The 21,511-nt window shown below is 33.2% G+C and overlaps 1 protein-coding gene and 1 long non-coding RNA gene across 4 annotated transcripts in view; one reads left to right on the forward strand and one right to left on the reverse strand.

Moving 5' to 3' along the window:
* Positions 1 to 21,511, reverse strand: part of LOC141460998 (QRFP-like peptide receptor) — a 245,397-nt gene that overhangs the window by 168,650 nt on the left and 55,236 nt on the right. The gene's annotated exons all lie outside the window — the stretch shown is intronic.
* Positions 2,713 to 12,581, forward strand: LOC141461001 (uncharacterized). The gene is made up of 2 exons (XR_012462455.1): positions 2,713 to 2,863; positions 12,025 to 12,581. It is a non-coding gene; the product is annotated as an uncharacterized lncRNA (long non-coding RNA).

Consider the following 21,511-nt stretch of genomic DNA (forward strand, 5'->3'; position numbering starts at 1 on the left):
TGAAAGGTTTAATTTTAGTGTAAATTGCAAAATACAGTTTTAGATATTATTCAAATGTTCTGTGTTAAAAAGAAAATTTGTGAATTAGAACATTTAGAATAATTTAAGATAGCTGAGTGTATTTCCACTAAATTTTGTTTTTATGCTACTATGAGACGGTTAACACTTAAACAACGTTCTATGCCTTGAAAAAAATGCTAGTAGAGACAACAATGCTTGATAGGAGAAGCGAAATGAAGGCTTGGAATGAAGGATGATGTCGAATAACCTTGTTATTTCAAATAATTTGAATTTGGTGTTTACCGAAATTATTTACACAATTTTTTAGTTTACCAAATTATGTACAAGGTAACAAAGTTAATGTTATTGAATGGCATTTAATATTTGAGCAAAAAGATGTCTGGAACTTATGGGTATATTATAGCATATTTTGATTGGCTAGCGTGCACAACCGTAAATAAAGCGCACGTTGCGTTCGGGTGGATTTTATCTTTAACTTCTTTAATGATTTGAAATCAGGTTTTGTTGAATGAGTCGTGCAGGTTCATCTCTGAATGCCAAAAGTTTCAGCACGGATATGCTTCCTATCAGTGGCTAGTATGGTGTATAGTATAGCATACCATTATACCATATCAGTCTCTAACATGGCAAAAGTTTTGCAATTGAAAACAACGAGTGTTCTAGTTCTGCACTCATCAAACCAGAATTGGTTAGTAAAATTGCTGTCAACTAATGTCGAGCAATACAAATTTTTATTATTATTTTTATTTACAACTTTCAAGTAATAAATTGAGAAAATTAGCTGGAAATATAGAATTGAAGAATCTGGCTGTTGGGAAATGGCCAGTGCTACCTTCCTATAATACTAAATTGATGAATTGATCAAATTAAATCAATAACGAGTCATTTGTTTTATACCCCAATCAACCATAAACTAGAACTAGATTTTATGCCTCTATTTCAAATACAAAAGTATTACTTATCATTTCACTTTGTTCAGTTTTAGTTAATCGCCTAGTTGAAATCCTTAATAGTTTTTATTTATTCTATATCACTTCTACAATGAAACAAATTGTTCAATAAATGAACAACAACTTTGGTGAACATCTAAAAGTAAAACAAAAACAGGAATGAACTAGATTGCCCGCTCAGTCAAACATACACCCTGGGGGAAAATGTACAAATCTTAGACTGTGGCTGGTGAATATGGGGACAGCTTAATGTACCCGAGGGACCTCTACAGAAGTGATTGATCGAATTTTTCCTTCTTAAACTAACAACCATGTTGAGGAAGCTACGCAGATTTTTTCCTCAATCTGGTCGCAATATATATATTCACAAGAGAAACAAGAAAAGTTCCATCATTATTCCAAATTAATAAATAATAACTAGAGTATGGACACTAGAAGTTTGTACAAAATGGAAGATTTGCTATGTAAAAGAGGAAGGAAAAGAAGAATTGCCAATTTTTTTATTATTTACTTTGCCAAACTTTCGGACCTAGGGACTAAATTATCTTAGGGGCGGCTTAACCTATAGTGCAGGGTGTGCAATGCACACGGGCGCCGCCGTCTCAGGGGTACAACAATGATATGACAGAAGCGGCCAGCCAACGCGGTGGCGGCAGTTATCAAACGCGATAACTTAGTTAATAGTTATAGCCGCGGGGGGGGGGGGGGGGGGGGGGGTCAGGCCTAGGGGCGCCAGGGTTTCATTGCACACGGGCGCTACACGAGCTAGAGCCGCCCCTGGATTATCTTGAATACAGTAATAGTGATGAAAATCGTTTAATTGATAAATTTAAAATACTAACACTAAATGAAGAGAGCGTAGATTTACAAAACTGTGAATGCTTAATCTAACTTATCTTATAGTTAGTGGGAATCGTACACAATTGAAAATTGTAAATTAATTGATCGCAACTTTATTAAACTATTAAGACGCCATTAGAAATTACTACAACCAGAAGATTGGCGAAACTATACCAAAAAAAGTATTTATTTATAACAAATTCAACTTTACAAATTTAAAATAAACTATTTAAACAACTAAAAGTTTCATATCTGAAGAAATTTAACAATAATTAATTGAAATAATTTGCGATATGAAAAAGTCTCTCCAGATTTCTTTTTTCTTTTACATTCTCTTTTTTAAGATTAAACGTTTCATCTTTAATTCAAGAAATACATAATTGATAATTCTTTAAAAGTCCATCTTCTGAAAACTTTTCGCTGGAGAAGTTTGATGCCTCCACTCCAGAAACTTATTGACAAATAGCTTCATTTTTCTCTCTTTGTTTGATGCCATTTTTGGTATATCAATAGATAATAACTTTTCTCCTTCATCTATAATGTATTATAAAAAGAATTGATAATATCTCTATTAATGTTTCTCCACGATTTAAAGATTAAGTTGTTTCTTAAAAATAAAAAAAAATTTATAATCTGAGTAATATTTTAAAATGGAAGAAGGATTGTTTAAACTTTTGAAAACAATCTTCTTCCGAGTTTTAAAATTTAATATTACAACCTAGTTTATAAAAGTTAATATTCTTTTATTTTTTGTTTACTTAAGACTCTAGAATTTGAGAAACTACACTAACAGTTAATACTCTCAGAGGGAAGCTTAACGTGAAATTTCTGAAATATCCAAAACTCAATTAACTACCAATAAAAATGGTAATTTTGATTACGTTGTTGGCATGGTAACAAAATAAAAAATTAGGTTGCTGTGAAAATGGATAAGCCATTCTTTAGAAACGCCGACAAACAGTTCGGTAGATTGTGAATTAATCTCTTCTCCCAAAGTTCTATTGCCAAAAGTAACTTACTGCGCTGATTTCTGCAGAGTATTTTCCCTTTCTGTAAGTACCATTTTACTGTAATTATTTTTGGGCTTTGGGGATATTTGGGGAAAAAACAAACTCCTACCCCAATTTGCATTGGGTTCAATCAGTCCTCCCCAGTGGGATGTTTCTAAGTTTACTGTGCCATGTTAAGAAGCAAAAGTTTTCGATAGGGGTGGAGACTCGTCCTCGACGGATTGAGTCCTGCGCTTTTTACCTCGGCAACTAGGTGCTAGATAGTGGACTTAAATGACCCCTAGCGATAAAAAAATTATCATTCAAGTCAAAAGATCGTTACTGGCAATAACTTCTGGGAATTCAGCTGCCTAGTCCACAGGACCGGGTTAGTCAAATGAAGTCCTAATCATGGCCAACGATCAACGGAGAGCCCACACATACATCGGCCAAATTAGATAGCATCTCTACTTTCTACAGTCTCAGAGTTTGAGCTTAGAGATTGCAATTCAGCTGTAATTAATTGCACTTTTAGTTCGTAATTTAGATGCATCAAATTGTTTAGTAATCTTTATTTTTTATCGTTGAAAACAGTGGTTTTTCCCAAAAAGAAATTTGAATCCTCTAATAATTAAGGATTTTCCATTGATTCTAATTTTGTTTCTTCAGAAATTTCTTGGATATCTTCAGTTCTATTGTTTGTTCCTTGTTATTCCAGAGTTATAACAACAAAGGAGTGCTTCCTTTATTTGACACTTTTAATTTTTCAGTTCATTGAATCCAATTTTACTAGAAAGAAATTCATTGTTTCTATATCTCACAACTGTGGAAAAGATTTTAGAGCGCATATTTGAAGATATTGGAAGACTGACTTTTTTTAAAAGAAATTGACACTCGACAATTGTTTGAATAAGAAGCAACCTGTTTCCATTTTTTGGAATAAATATATTAATCCTCAGTAAGGGAGGAAAGGAAGTTGCTTGAAAATCAGGAAGATGGCACTATAAACGGAAATTCCCTAATGTTAGCGGAAGTACATTAAACCTACTAACATGGTGTGGGTTTCCATAATTGCCGGGTTAATTGAACAGGTCACATTAGTTAAATTATGTTTACACTTCAATTAGTGTAAACAGGATACTGGCAAAGTAAACTATAAACTCAATTAATAATAGGGTTCAATTTGTACGTCTATAGAACATGGATCCTTCCGTTTTATTGCCTCTTTTCGCTCCAACAATATCTGGCTGGGCTCCAATAAAAGTTTACTTTAAGCGATGGCAGGAGATAAAGTTGGTAACAGCCACATTACCAAATCTGAAAATTTGGCGTAAATACTGGAATGACTCTCCTCCTGCAAACAGGATCCCTCAACACACAGTATTTTGTCACGTATTTAATCTCATTAATATTAAACATATTTCCTACAATCGTTTTGTTCTCTTCAAATAAATATTGACAAGCTGGCTACAGTTAATTATTTCACAAGCAATAATAAAGAGTCAATATTGTTAACTGGAGTCGAGCATTTTAATCAAGGAGTGTGCAGCACAAAACATGATGCACAATAATAGTCAATGTCAAGTTTTGTCTCATTTACGTTTGAAATTTTTGATTAATAAAAATTACTATTTATAGTATTTAATTAAGTTGATTATAATAACCGATTTTGGGAAAATTGCTAGAAACTGAAAAGACGCATGATGATTGGTATTTCGGTTTAAACTTTCTACATGTGCGCAGTATTGTTACTTGCTGGGTGCAGTACAATTGTAAAAATAAGAAAGAAAAAGAATAACAATTTAGTGTCTTCTGTGACATATATAACATGTGCTATTTCTCTCTGCTCTTGGGACCTCTAAATATAAAATTCCATTTCGAGAATTTCCATTTTGACAAGATCTACTAGTTTTTACCAGAACTTAGAGAGGCTATTTGAAGAGTGGAAAGCGTAAAGTGTGAAGGCGGCGACGACGAAAGGAAGTAGTATTCTTATTTGTTTTGGTTCAATATAAGAAACTGAATTTAAAACAAGAGGCTTTCAAAATGTCGTCGCCTAAGAAGTGATACCTCGTAACTACAATTTCAACGAAAATGACATTTTTATATATAAATGTTGAAAAAAAATCGCTGCATCTGCTGGTGAGGACTTGTAACTGTAGATTGAATGAAAGTCGTCTAAAAGTGGCTTTGAGTGACACCTGGTATCTAGAAAGTAAATTACTTTGCTTGTGTGAACTTGTAAGTACAAGATTGAGCTGGCTGTGAGAACAAGTAATAGCTGGTGAGCGCATAGTTGCAGAGTGACCACGTATCTGTGATGTGATAACAAGAAGGAGTGATAGCAGAAGAAAAATATATAATAACAGGTGTACTGTACAAAGTGGAATAAATTTTCCAGTGAAAGAGGAGATAATCCTAACATGAAGCCTTTGAGTCGGTATTCATTTGATGAGGCAATCAGAGAAAAAAACATTGCTTTCCAAACCCCAAAAAAAGATATGTGTGACACTTGTTTAGGTTATGAGTCAAAAAATGTGAGTGAAGACGAATACAGAGCACACATAAAAAACAAAGAGGCAGCACGAGCTGAAAAACAACATGATAAAGATGAGGGTAACAAAGGAAACTGTATTGTGTTGACCCAAGACTTGCAGGCAGTTAAAGTTTGTCCCATGTTAAATGCCTCAGCTCTGTATTACAAAACAAAGTTATGTATCCACAACTTCAGTGTATTTAACATCAACAATAAGCACTGTAGATGTTATTGGTTTTCAGAGACAGAATCGAATTTGACAGCTAATACATTTGCAAGTTGTATCATTGACTATTTAATAACAACCAACTGCAATTCTGAACTCCCCATCATCATTTGGAGTGATGGTTGTGGGTATCAAAATAGGAATGCAGTGCTGTCAAATGCCCTTTTAAGTTACAGTGTGGAAAGAAAAGCTGTTGTGTATCAAAAATTTCTACACAAGGTGTTAAGAAAAATATTGTTGTTATGTTGGCTGTTGTTGGCGGTCTTATTGTTCTTGTATGCGTTTGCTCTGTGTGTTCTTCTGCTCATCTCTAATACACGTGTTCTGTGTTAATATTTTCTTATTAAACCCCATTAAATTAATAACAGGTTATGGGCCCAGTTATTCTAAATTAAAATGTATATTAGTGTTACGGTTTACGTGATTAATTTAATAATTTCAAATAGTGCAGGTTATAAAAATGTCAGTGCTTACTTTGCCTGTGCCTATACTCTCAGCGAATAATTTCACGAACTGGAAATTTAGAATGAATGCAATTCTTGAAAAAGAACAGTTAGTTGACGTTTTAGAAAGTGACCCTCCAACTGATGCAGTAGCAAAGAAAATTTTTCTCATTAACGATGCAAAAGCAAAAGCCATCATAATTCAAGGTATTTCCGATAAACATCTTGACATTATTCAAGATTCTAAAACATCAAAAGAAATGCTTCAAGCTTTAAAAGATGTATTTGCGAGGTCTAGTTCTTTTTCTAAACTAACCTTATGGAGGAAGCTAGTAAACTTAAAAAGTGAGAGGTTTGAAAATTTGGAAGACCATTTTCTTAATTTTGATAAAATTATCAGAGAACTGAGTGATTTAGGTTCCACGCTGAACGAAAGTGATAAAATATGTCATTTGCTTCTTTCACTTCCAGAAGATTATGATACTGTGGTCACTGCTTTGGAAACTGTTGAAAAAATAAAAATGGATTTTGTGAAGGCACGTCTGTTGGATCATGAACTAAAAATTAAGTCTCAAGATATTTCTGAGACAGGCCTTAAAGCTCAAAATAATGGCTGTTTTAGATGTGGGGATAGTTCACACTTCCAGGCGAACTGTCCAAAAATGGTCCAGGGAAGCAACCAAACAAGAGGACGTGGATCAAACAGTAGAGGGTACCAATCATACCACAGAGCCAGAAGGACCCGAGGTAGCAATTTTCCTTCACGGCAGAGTCAAGGAAGAAAATTTACGGAAAGGGATAGCCATGCAAATCATGCTCAAAGTGAGAGTGAAGTTGATTTATTTACAACTGAAAGTTGTAACTCAGGCATAATCTTCGAAGAAAAATCTTTTATCTATGACAGCGGCGCTTCAAATCATTTTGTCAGAGGAGAGTTAAAACGTTTCATGAAAAACATTACAGAATTAGAAAATACAGTAAAAATAGTTCAAGCGGATGGCCAGCTATTGACAGCAAATGAAAAAGGGAAGTTGAGCCTTTATTGCCAGGGACAAAAATTCGTTATCGAAGCATTAATCGTTCCTGGTATGAAGCACAATCTTTTGTCTTCTTCAAAAATTGCTAGCCGTGGGGCGAAAATAGTCACTGATAAATCAGGTACAACTGTTTTCATTAAAAATAAACCTGTACTTTTCTTCAAGCCCAAAAATGGTCTTTTCCTTTTTGAAGCGGATAAATTTAATGAAGAGTGCTTTGTTGCTGCCAATGAAGGAGATCTTTGGCATAAAAGAATGGGGCACATCTCAATTGATGGGCTAACCCAATTGAATTTACCTACTCCGCACAAATTATGCGAATCTTGTATAGAAGGCAAGGCAAAGAGGCAACCCTTTTATGAGAACAAAAAGCGTGCAACAGAAATAGGAAGTCTTATTTCAAGCGATTTAGTTGGTCCCATCACACCGAGTACACTCAATGGCGAAAAATATTTCCAGGTAATATTAGATGATTATTCCCACTTTGTAGTTGTTAAATTGCTGAAAAATAAGAGCGAAGCAGCTAGAAACTTGATATCATACATTAAAGAAATAAAAACTCAGTTCGGTTTAAGCGTCCGGCGCATAAGATTAGACAATGGTGGGGAAGCGAAATCGAAGTATTTTTTAAACTTTGTGGAAAGAAATGGCATTCGAATGGAATATACTATAAGTCATTCTCCTCAAATGAATGGCAGATGTGAGAGAATGAATGGGGTTCTACTCTCAAAATTAAGAACTAAATTAATTGATTCTGGGGTTCCCAAATATTTGTGGGGAGAGGCACTAAAATGTACTGTTTATGAAACAAATAGGTCACCAACTTCAGTTTTGCCTAGAGGTAAAACTCCCTCGGATCTGTGGAATGGGCGAAATGATCTGTCCAAATTGAAAATATTCGGATGTAGAGCATGGCATACTGTGACACCTAAGCCTGGGAAATTGGAACCCCGAGCAGTTCGTGCGGTAATGGTCGGTTACTGTGGAGGTGGCTACAGATTGTGGTTACCAAAGGAAAGGAAAATAATAAAGTCAAGAGATGTCAAATTTGATGAGTCAATCATGGTATACAAAGATAATAATATGGTCAAGGAAAATGGACAAGACACTATCGTTCCAATTCAAGGGGTAGAAAATAATCCAGTAATAAAGATTAATGAAGAGGGTGAACAAGTAGTGCAGAATGACTTACAAATGGGTTCTATGGATAAAATTGCAGAAGATGAAATAGTTACTACAAACAGAAAAAAGAAAAAACCTGGATATCTGGATGACTATGAGCTGTACACAGCTTACTGTTTTCTGTTGTCAACTAATGAAGAACCAAAAACGTTTGAAGAGGCCATGGAATCAGAAGAATGGAAAAGTGCAATACATTCAGAATTAGAGTCTCACGAGAAACTTGGAACTTGGACCCCCGGAAAATTACCTGAAGGAATGAAAGCTATTGAAACACGTTGGGTGTTTAAAATCAAAGAAGATGGAACCAAGAAGGCGAGACTTGTGGCTCGTGGATTTCAAGTTCCTCAAGAAGAATGGGAATTCTCCTACGCACCAGTATGTAGGATCCCAACTGTTCGACTCTTGTTATCAGTAGCAGTCCAGTATAGCTGGATTTTGACTCAAATTGATGTACCCACCGCCTTCCTGAATGGAGATTTAGATACAGAGGTCTATATTAAAACACCTAAAGGTTTAAAATGTCAAGAAAATACTCTCATTCTTAATAGATCTCTATATGGTCTCCGCTCCGCTCCAAAATGTTGGAACAATAAATTTTCATCCGTAATGAAAAATCTTGGATTTACACGATCTGATTATGATTATTGTCTTTACTATAAAGATAATATATACTTAGTTCTTTTCGTTGATGATGCGATACTGGCTGGGACGGAGGAGAATGTGAATTCATTATTGAAAGATCTACAGAAGAATTTTAATACAAAAAACTTAGGTTGTCCTAAATCGTTTTTAGGAATGGAAATTAATCATGTTAGAAATGGTTTACACTTGTCTCAAACTAAAATGATAGATCGTTTGACAAAAGAGTTTGGCATGGAGGTGTGTAGGACAATCTCAACACCTATAGAGGCTAAGTTCAAGGCAGATGAAAGCTTGGATATTATAAATGATGTGCCATATAGGAGACTGATATGTAGTCTAATGTACATCTCTATAACAACAAGACCAGATATTACTTTCTCTGTATCATATTTGAGTAGATATCTCGACAAGCCAACCAGTCAGACATGGAAAGCTGGCCTAAGAATTCTACGTTACTTAAGTTGTACAAAAGATCTAAGGCTCCCTATTTCTAAAAATACAGGAGGCTTAGAAGGTATGAGTGATGCTGATTGGGGAGCTGATCAAAATGACTCTAGAAGAAGTGTCAGTGGATTCATATGCTTTCATGCTGGAAACCCTATCGCATGGTACTCAAAGAAGCAGAGATGTGTTGCTCAATCAACAATGGAGGCTGAATACATCGCGGCAGGGTTCGCTGCTCAAGAGTTAGTGAATCTTCGTGGTGTGTTAAGTGATTTGAGTCAAGTGAAAAGAGCAAGCAGTGAGGTGATATGTGAAAAAGTGTTAAAATCTGTTAAAGATGTGTTTAATGAGAAAGGACAAGAGCCTGATGAAATGAAAGCAGTTCTTAAAATAGATAACGCTAGTGCGATATCTTTAGCAAATACATTTTCAAATACCAAACGTGGCAAACACATAGAAATAAAATTTCATTTCATCAAACATCTGTGCCTAAATAATGTTATTAAAATTGACTATGTTTGTTCAAAAGAAAATATAGCTGATCTATTTACCAAAGCTCTAGGAGCCGAAAAATTTGAAACTCTTAGAAACTCTCTGCTCACTAATTGATTTTTTTTTTAACATTTAATATCTTGTTAATTATTTTAGTTTATGTGGATGTTGTATTATTAGTATTCAATTCGATGTTTCTTATTGTAGTCATTAAGTAACTACATCTCATTGAGAGAGGGTGTTAAGAAAAATATTGTTGTTATGTTGGCTGTTGTTGGCGGTCTTATTGTTCTTGTATGCGTTTGCTCTGTGTGTTCTTCTGCTCATCTCTAATACACGTGTTCTGTGTTAATATTTTCTTATTAAACCCCATTAAATTAATAACACAAGGGACACACTCAAATGGAAGTGGATTCTGTCCATGCCACCATAGAGAGAAAGCTAAAACACAATCCTATCTACCTACCCAGTGACTATTTGAGATACACAGCCTCTGCAAGAAACTCTCCATATGAGGTAAAACAGCTGAGCTTCAACTTCACAAAAGACTATTCTCAGCCTATTGCTTATAAGTCCATTCGCCCATTCATTTCCTCTGATTATTGTGTAAATGATATTAAGGTGATTAAATACACTCCAGATGGGATGATTCAGGTAAAGGTGGACTTTGATGGAGCTTTCCTCGACTTGAAGAAAGGTAGAAAATCTTTAGAGGTAATACCAAAACTGAGTGACTTCTCACAAGCACATAAAGCTCCCCTGAAGATATCGGACCAGAAGTGGAAGCATTTGCAGGAACTTAAGACTGTGATACCAACCGATTGCCATATGTTTTATGACAATCTACCTCATGATGCACCAGTTGGAAAACAAGTGCCCAAAAGTTCAGGGGGAAAATTGGCAGCAAAAAAAAATCATCAATTTATCTTCTAAAATTATTACTTTTAATTATGAGACTGAGAGAAGACAATGAGGCTGTGTTTATTGTATTATTTCATTTCTTAAACTTATAATAAATATTTTAGCATCTGGTTTGATGTTTTTTGCAATATCCTCCTCTAACAATTATTATTATTAACACGTCTAATTTAACTCAATTCCCTGAAGTGCTACCTTGTAACTAAATAAGATTTTGAAAACGGAAAAAGTGAGACCTCGTATATGTATTTTGTTATTAACAGAAACTTAATTTCTCTTCAATCATGCACTTTCAAGACGACAGTCACACTAATAGTTAATATTGAAAGAAGAATTACTGTATGCCTTAAAATGAATTTTATATTCTGTTTTTTCCTTCTCCTGTAAAGTTGATATTTTCTAGTTACGAGGTATCACTTCTTAGGCGACGATGTGTAACTTTACTTTAAATGAAACAATTGCCAAAAACAACAAGAGAGAATCCTATTCCTATTTAATTTCAATCAAAATTCAATTAAATAATTTATTTCTGAAAAACTGGATGGTTACCGCTTTCATCTACAAACTTTATTTGCATCATTTGTTCGTGATCAGTTCGCCAAATAATTTACCTTATTACTTAGGGCTTCCTAAATTATTCTTTCTAGGCATGTGTGTGACTTTTGTGGTTTGAAAGAAATCGATCAATAATAGTAAATGTGTTGAAGGCGGACATAAAAACCATATTATCTGAAAATAAAAAATATTATTCTTCCACCCAGACATAGAACAAAGTATTCCCTTCCCTACTAATTGAAGCGTACTTAATAAAAAGCATATTATTATATAATAAGGTTAATAACCTCATCTAACGGCTTTACTAGTTCGCTTTACCATTTTAAAAATAATTTATTCAATAGTCTTTTAAAAAAGATTTAACTTTGCAAACATTTATTTAACAGCTTGATATCAGATCTTGACTTTTTCACAGAAGAATTGATGGATTATCTAACCTAATTAAAGTGTTATCTTTTTACATTAAGAAAGTAAGATTCTCTGCCCTTTATTTTTGGTATTATCACCTTTCAATAAACTTTTGTTTTTAAGCTTGCTGATGGTGAGCATGATAATACGGAAAATTTTCGTTATTGTCCGTTCAAAAATAAAATTCAGTGATAAAACTTTATCGTTTATATTTTTAAAAACTTTCAATATAAAGTATTTCTTACTAATTGATTTTCTCTACTACAGCTGAACATTTTAGAGAAAGAGAGAGAATGGAAAAATATGTGCCACGCAAAATTAATATTAGCCTTCTCTTTTAGGCCGGCTCAAGTCCAACAGCTATCGTAATCCGCAGGTCTTGGAAATGTCCCCATTATAAGTCCATTACTCCCAGCACTCCACCAGACTAACTTCTTCAAAGTTCTGCAGAAGGAAAACCTCTGTAAAAATGCTTATCAAGAAAGGATGGTTAAAATCTATTCGAAACCTTTCTGCTAGCCGAGTTCACGCATTATCAAGTTTCAACTTGCTGGCGAATTTCAAATTATGGTTTATGAAACTTAAATTTATAGAAAATTCTTTACCATTCATAACTAAAAAAAAAGAAAAGAAGATCTATAAATGAATCAACTATCTCAACAAAGGAAAGTAATTCAAGGCTTGTCAACAACTAAGAGGTAATTGGCTACCAGAGCTGTTTTCAGTACATTGCCTGCCTTTCTCTCGTTAACAGAAATAACTGTCCACTACCGGACAGCTGACTGTAAGAAGCTCCAAGAAAGGGAAGAATCTCTTCCCGGCATCTCCGCGTGGAATCTAGTACGCTAGCTCCTGAGCTAATCCCTTCGTTGCCAATATTATCTTAGACTTTTTTTTTTAATAAAACGCATTTTATAGATTTGAATTTTATTTTAGTTTATTTTGTAAAGACCATTTATTTTTAAGGAAACTCGAATTATTGGGCAACTTAGATATAAGATTGTCAAGTTCTCAGGAAGAGCAACTATTATCTTGATCTTGGTCAAAGATGTAAATAAACTGTTTACCCATAATCATGCATAATGGGGTTCAGAAAGTCTCAATTGGGAAAACGATCCTTATCCTGGTCATGTATATCTACAGTGAAGGTTCATCCTCTACGAACTTAAAATTATTTGGGGGATCTATACCCATTGTTATTGAGGTTTAGTTGTTTAGAATTTGTGACAAAAGTTACGCTGCAAAGTTGGTTGCAACTTTGCTTCGGGGACAAGTGCTGTTGGACTTGTAAGTTGGTTGTTATGAAATAACGTCCTAGATTTTACAAAAGACATAACTTTGTACAATAAACTTTCTTTATTAATATATTTTTTTTTTTAATAGAAAAAGCAAGAATTGCGTCAGTTTTTAATCAAGATTTCACCGCAAAATGTACTCCTTCGCCATTTTATTGTTGTTGATGAATAGTCCATGCTGTCAAAATGCTGTTTTGTTAGATAGGAAGTGGTTGTGTCTTTCACAAGAATCTCACAGATTCCTGGTTGGATTTCTTGTTAGCCGGTGTGGTTTTGCAAAACATTTCTATCAACAGAGCATTCCAGAACTTGGTTGTAGAGTTTGTGATGAGTAAGAATTTACCCCTATTTGTCTCAGACTGTTAGGGATGTGGAAGAACAGTTTCAAAGTCTCTGGTCACATAGTTTTGTTGAAGAAGGTAGTTTAATATGCCTTTGGTTCATTATAGCTCGGATTAGTTACTATCCATGCATTGAATTACCATTCACCTTATTCAATAATGCTTGGGAAAACATATTTCATTGAAACGCAATCCTCGTTAACAACATTGTAGCTTAACATTTACATTAGTAACATCGTGGCTATCTTACTTCTCCTGACCAACATTTTGGTTTGCTGATTTTGGTTTTTCTTTCTTTTCCCTCAAAAATCATCCAACTTTATCGACTTTTTTTGGGGGAGGTAACAGGCAAAAATGAGATAATAAAATAAATATTACTACTGCTTCATTCATCATAGTGTGCTCTTCGTCTCTGGTCCATGAGCCCTGCAAGGACCCTCACTACTTCAATTCTATATGGAAGAGAATCTCTTAGGGTGTGAAGTCCAATACCTTTTTTTTTTTATCATAGAAATTGAGGAAAATGAATAAGACTGTATTCAATTTAATTTCATAAAAGTCTCCTTAGTTTTTTATTGATTTTTCCAACAATATCTGGGCAGTGTAAAGTTTTTAAAAAAATTCTATGATCGTTTATTTAAGTTGTTTGAGAACAGTGCCAATGGAAATACATACAGAAAACATAATAGATAATATAAAGATATAATAATAATAATAATAATAATAGTGCATTTATTAAGATAAAGTATACATTATACAAAATAGATAAACATAAAGCAGTAACACTTATCATCATGGACAGAATCCGTCTGCCGAGTTGCTAATCTATGTATAATTACAAAAGAATTTTTTACTTTCATAATCAATAAAAAATTAAAAAAGGAAAAAGAAACAAATTTATACCTTTAGGAGATGAACACGGAAGTTAATTATATAAACTCTTCCAGCAACAATTTCCTTTAGATATTTACAGAGTAAAGTTCAGTCCTTGACAAATTTCCTCTACAGCAAGCACATTTTTTCCTAAATATTGCCGCCTTTAGGGGGCTCGTATCGGGCATGTTACGACAAAGTGCAAAATATCTTCGGTTTCATTTAAACTGCAAAGGGTACACAATTGACAAGCATCTTATATTATAAAATATAATATTATAAAACCAGAAAAATAGGTTCAAAAATCGGAAAAAGTAAATTTCTTTATTTGCAAGGTGAGCTTTTGAAGGCAAAATGAATCCGAAGATTTTGTGTAATAAATTATTGTTGGAATATGATCAAAATTTTATTATTGAAGTGATGTTAAGGTGTAAAAAGTTTAGTCATTTAAATTTATGACTTGGAAAATACAGGCTGATAAAGAAAACCAAACTAGTAGTAGTATACATGGAACATAAATAGAACATGAGAAAGATTAGACCCCCGAATAGGATCTAGGAAAGCCGAAGGATAGAGGAATAATAAAATAATAAAAACTAAGGAGACAGTATAAAGAATTTTATTTAATACCTAACCTCACACTCTTATCTCCGGACACCCTTTTTAAAACAGCCCTCGGGTTGTTTTCATTATTTTAAAATGTGGGTTGCTCTCACGCTGATCCTTTGTTTTCCTTCTTTTAACTCTTGAACTCAGTTGGCCTTAAGTCCTGAAAAGCTCGCCTTTCTCCAATTGCCAAATGTTTCTGGCTCTTTTTGTTCGCAAAAACTTTGATTATTATTTATTTTTATAAAGTTGCTTAACCATAAGGTGTACAGTGGTGATTGCTTTTAACAAACTAAACAATAAAACAAATAAAAGAACTCTGCTCTTGTTTCTCTTATCTCAGTGTCTTCTTTAATTTTATGTCTCCATTTTTGCAATATTTGCTAATAAATTCAAATTTTTCTAGACATGGTTTCTAAAGGATTTGGATCTTACAATAACGGATCCTTCTTCATTCTCAGCTCTTGATTTAATAACGTTGTATTAAATGTTAATGCTACCAACGTTATACATATCTACTCACATCTGATACTAACACGTTTTAAATTACTGAGTACTTCTTCAATTAAAATGAGAGTATTGTTCTTGCTACTTATTCCGAAAATTGAAAGTTTCTTTTAACTAAGTCATCTTGTCACAATAGCCGAGAGGTAAGATTTATCTAAGCTGACTTATGTACATCTTTAAGTTACTATACATTATAAGATCATATTCATCAGTGTCATGTAACAATGTTTACATAAATTTAGGACCATAATATGATACTTGAAGCAAATAAAGTTGCAAACAATAACACGCAGAGGAAATAATAATGTAATTTATTGTCTAATTACTCTGTTTAAATCCTGTATTGGTTCAGTCTTTTTGAACGATCAATGTTTGGTCACAAATGGTCAAAATAATATTTCTATTCAAATGAAATGAATAAATGATGCTGATTGAGTCGCTAAAACATACACAACTCAGTATAATTAGTAACAATGCATGAAATAAGCGAATAAATGTTCAAACAGTTTAACTAATTTTTACCATCTCTTTCCTCTGCCGTGAGTAATTATTTTTACCAGTCTAATTTTGTTGTTATTTACCTTAGATTTCAATAATTGAACTCCTTTTGTTGTTTTAATGAACGGCATGTATTCACAGAAAATATTTTCTGAAATTTAAAAAAAAAATATATGCAAAATTCTTTGAATTATTTCTTTCTTTGATATTTGAGAGGTCGGCTTTCATCCAACATCTTGAAAGTTCATCGCTCACTAGGACTAGCTAAGAGAGAAAGAGACTTCGATTTCCAGAATGGAAATGCATTTAATTTTATATGTAGTCACACTTTAGGTAGCTATATCGATTCCTCCATGTACATAATTGCCGACAACAGATTATAGATTACAATTCTTTGGTCTCCATCTGAGTTATATTAATGACTAATTGCTCATTCTGTTGGCAATACGTTCATGTAGAAATAAAATAGAGTAACAAATAACTACAAAAACTGAATGACATTTTTAAAGAGGATGGTTAATGATGGAGATTCCCCTATTTTGTAGTCCTAAGTTTTGCAGAGATAGATTTGGGATTTTTTTTTAAAGCCAAACATAGGGTCTATAACTTGTCTTGCATAATCAGTCTTATTTGGCAGGAACATAATGTAAGATGGAAAAGCTTATCCAGAGCAATGATCTAAGCTTTAAATAGTAACAATTCCTGTATTTAGTGCATTAGTAATTAAACCAGTGGAGTCGGACAGTGCACAGTTCTCTCGCTAACATGGCATTCCATTCTCTGCTGGTTTCCGGCCAATTTAAAGGGCTTCCAAACCTTCTCTAAGTTCCAATGTTTCCAATGACATACTAAATGGACATGAAATTCCCAATGTGAATGGAATTACAGAAATGTGTTTGAAATTTTCTCATTTTTCCAACATTATTTAAACTCCAATAAATATTTAATAATAATAACAAACCTGTATATATTACATTTACAATTCAACTGATGTTATTTTACGATATTTTCTAATTATACAAAAACACAAAGGATCGTGGACTTAATTCATCTGCAGAGTGGACTTTGCAAAAATGTTAAACAAAAAGCAATAATCTAATTTTAACACTCGCCCAAATTAGAGAAAGTTAACTCAATTAGAATAGAAATAAAAATAATTATTAATTTACTGCCGAAAAAAGTGCTGTCTTTCCATTACATTATGCTAGAATGTTCAAAAGACAAAGTTTGGAAGACAACTCTAATTGGTATTAGAATTAATCATTGAACCATTGATAAATATTTTTTATATGCAAGCGCCTTGATTAAAAATAATTATAATTACAATATTTATTATAGATAACAAAAATTCTTGTCATTTAAATACTTAACGAAATCAGATTGTTTCAATTAATATTAAAATCAAAATAAAAGAATACCTGACATAAAAAATCTAGTGCAAAACATACCCGATTTTCACTTACTGCAATTTCAACTGTTTACATTGCCATTTTCCAATAGGAAGTATTCTAGGATCTATAGCGCATTCTTCATTTTAAATGCCCAGCAACCAAATTATCTGACTAACAAATAATATTCTTTTCCCTCCAGTAGAGTAGAAACTATAACTCCATAGATTCTGTAGAACACTGATCTCACATTCCAATCCTCTCATCCCGAACTCTCTCCCACAAACTCCTCATAGACAGCTGAAACGTCAGTAGTTATCCTCCCTAGTGATAGTGACAGTGTCAGTGAGTATTAGAATTCACTAATCAGTGGATTAGACCACCTGGGTAATTTCTCAATTCGTATGTATTTTTTTTTGTAAATATTTCTTCTTTTTCTTAGTCGATTACCTCGTATAATAATTCTGTGATATAGAGGCTTTCTAAAAGAAAGTCAAATGCTAAAAAATCTACAAATGAATATGTGTATTGCAAAATACATAAATAAATAATATAAAATAAATTCCTTATCCTAAAGTATAATTCAGTTATATAGTTCTATGTTTACTATAATGCTGAAATCTTTAAATCCTCTTTTCCAGGTTACATCGTCTCACTTTATGGCAGCCATAAATAGGGTACGTTCACCGAAAGAACTAAGCTTTCCACGTTCCCGTTTTTCTGTACCTTGTAAAAGCTGAGAGAGGAGGCAGCTACGTCACTGGCTCTGAGATCATAAAATATCAACTGTAGTGAACCTTAAGTTATAGAGGCCAACTCGCTATCCTCCACAGATACACACTCATACATACATACACATGTTTCTCCTTATTATCCTCGGCCTAGTAAACTGGCTGGTCTATTACAGTCGAATTAATGTTAATGTCGAAGCGTGAATGCGAAGAGGGGCTATTTGTATGATAATTTGTAGACTGTGTTAAATTAATGATACACTCAATATCACACTTACCTACAACATAAATATGTAAAATCAATACATTATTACTAATTCAAGAGGATCTGAATACTTCTAGATTGTTACGAATAAATAAACAGGACTATAGTTTGTGAGAGATAATATTTTGATTTAGTGGTAGTAAACTATTAATATCATGTATTTATTTCGTCTGGGAATTCGATCAATAGGGACTATTAACGGCTTAAGTTTCTTTCCAGTAAACGATGAAAGAATTGATTGATGAAAGAGTGTTAGTGAAGATCGATATTGATTGTGATTCAACTATAAGCTATATATTGTAAAAGGAGTGGCTACTAGCCAAATACAATGCAGCCTAAAAGATCTATCTACACTTTGCCTAGACATTGCTTAGGGATAGTCTACATAACAGTTATCTCTGCAGGACCTAAATTTTGTTCTTATAGATAGATTGGGATACTCGCAAAAGTAGCTAGAATACCTGAAGAAATAGCATATCAAATCCCTCTTGATAATACAACAATCTTAAAACCTATGTCATAGATTCATTTAAAATGATTCTATTTCAAATAAAACTAGCACATGCACTAAAGAAATCCAAGTAAGCGCAACTTCTAATAAAGATTTTTGCTACTAGGTCATGTAGTTATTTCTTGTAGGATGTGATGGATTTACTCCCCCATAAAGTTGGAGGTGGCAGCGATTTCTTTTTTCGAGATAAATATACACCGGTTTAGTTAAGGTGGTTATATTTTCGTTTATTATAAGAGTAATTTGAAGATTAGACACTTTCGCGATTCTGTTTTTAACAGCAATAAGAGGATGTACATTTTGAACAGGAAACATCTTTAATAATGTTTAAAAACCAAATTTTATTTTTGATTAGAATATTTCCAGGTACTCGTATATAAAGAATAAAATTAACTCTTTCTCGCATGAATAAACTGAAAAGAATGAATGAGATCAAAGAAATATTTCAATAAATGATCATCTTTTTCAATGGTTGCAGGTGAACCATGATATTACATAAATTGTAACCACATTTTGTAACTAAATCTGATTTTTTTCAATTCAAAAGTAAACCACAAGCTCATAGAACTGAATTTATATATATATAAAATTATAAACGTTCAAAATAAATTAAATAAAAAAAAATTAATAAACATTATAATTAAAAAGTTTTCCCACATGTTAACATAGAACTACATTTAACATTTATTACATTCTATTTTTAATCTAACCCACATTTCAGCTTTCATCTCTTGTAAATGCAAATAATATATTTCTATTTCTGCCTCCAAAAACATCTTTCAATACACAGAAACAATTGAACAATTTTATCAGGCCTAAAGTTATGACTTATATTCTGAAACATTGACCATTACCTCTGTGAATATCTTCTCCTAGAAGGGGAAGGTTTTGTAGAACAGTATTTGGCTAGAAGAACATGTTTTAAGGGCTTAGTTAGAGTTATATCGCTTTTACCAAAAACAAATGAAATAGTGATGAATGAAACTAGGCGACTTCGTTTGGTAGCTCAAATTGTCCGAATGGCTAAGAAAGAAAACTCAAAGATTGGGCTTTATGAAGTCAATTTTTTTGTCTGCTTTTCAACAACTCTTGATTTAAGATGTCTTTTACATACTGTAACAGTTTCTATTTGCCATACTCTGGATACATTATTATAGAAGCCAATGAAGGGACCTAAATAATTAAACCCATTTAAGGAGTAACCCATTTCTGCAAGGAAGCAGCTTTGCAAGCTCCTACTCGCGTCTACTTTATTTTGCTTAAATTTATAGCCTATACAATACTTTTTACTGATCCTCAAACAGCTTAAAATACAACTTTAAGCTCATACTTTGACTCACATAATTTCCAAATCAACTGCATCATCTGAATAATTGGATATTCTTGTAAAAGAAGTGGCCATAGCTGCCTGATTCTGGTTTTCAGCCGACATTTAAAGAAATTAACGATTAATTACATAGAATTGTTTTGTAAAAACTTTCAAAGGAAGTGATTGTGGATTACAGCAAAAACAGTAAATCACGTCACTAAATATTAATATTCAGATAATTATATCTTTTACAGTTAGTTGAAGAGTTGATATCTCGCTTGATTCCTATCTTACAACTTAACCTCTTGCTGTAAGAAGTATGAAGAAGACATGTTCTATCTTACATCTACAGCTTTTCGTATGCTGAAAGAACACCTACACTCATATTCTAGATGTTATCTAATAATAACACTAATTTTCTTCCCAAAAAATGATCGCATATAACATGATTACAGTTTTGTCATCTCTTTTGGTTGCCCAGTCGTAATAATAGTTATTGAAGATGACCTTCAAGACATTTTCACCCAAAAAGCTGTCGATGTTTTTAAATTTATTTCAAAACTAATCTATTAAACTATCGATAAATTATTGTTTTTTATTTAAAAAAAAAAAAACTTTTAAGAGAAACATCTTCATTTCTTAATTTATTTAACAATTTATATAAACTTGAGGATCCGGGTCAGAGTAGACCACAGTGTAGCGACTGACGTAAGAGAAATTTAATGATACTTCCCTTCGCTGTCCATGGACGGAGGCGTACGGACTTCCAATCAGTCTTTTTCCGATTCTTTTTTATTCGTTTTATACGAGATTGGGTCCGACGGAGGCACATAAAAAAACCCTGATAAAAAACCAAAATTGAACAACATGGTTAAGGGTAACCGAATAGTAAATGAAAAAAGAAGGAAAATGAACACTTTTTATTGGCAGTTTTCAATTGTTTTTATTTAAAGTGTCCCTGTCTGGAATGGTAGGCATGTCAGAATACCAAGTAGTCAGGAATATATTTCTGGAATACGCTGTGCTAATGTTGTCCTAAGAGTTACTTCCCCTCCAAAAAAAGAGGATGAACAGTGTAATGGCGGATTGGTCTAGTTGAATCGCAGCTAAGGATGACTTTAGATACCTAAGATACATGTTAGTGAGCTTCCTCAATTAGCCTGCTACAGAGAGTTGGTTAGCTAACCTGAATTACTTGTGGCAATCCAAGCCCTCTACAATGTAGAGGTAATGTAAAATTAGCTTTAGGAAGCACTTAAAATGTCTTATTAGCAGTCTAATGCATCCTAAAATCAAGTCTATATTTAATAATTTAAGAGTTAGTAATGATTTTGAGTCAATTTTTTCCCCTGGTTGACTTAGGTACGGCTATAATTATTAAGTTGGTGAATATGAAATGAAGTTTTTTCTTCACGGTTGTTTTTTTTGCAAGATTTGTGCCCAGTGAAGATTGCCAAGCGTTGGCGCATGCAACGTCCGAGGCACACCTTGAAGGAGTTATTTT

This window comes from Rhodnius prolixus, unplaced genomic scaffold (assembly GCF_049639745.1).
Source record: "Rhodnius prolixus isolate KJV_2025 unplaced genomic scaffold, Rpr scaffold_6, whole genome shotgun sequence".
NCBI lineage: Eukaryota > Metazoa > Arthropoda > Insecta > Hemiptera > Reduviidae > Rhodnius > Rhodnius prolixus.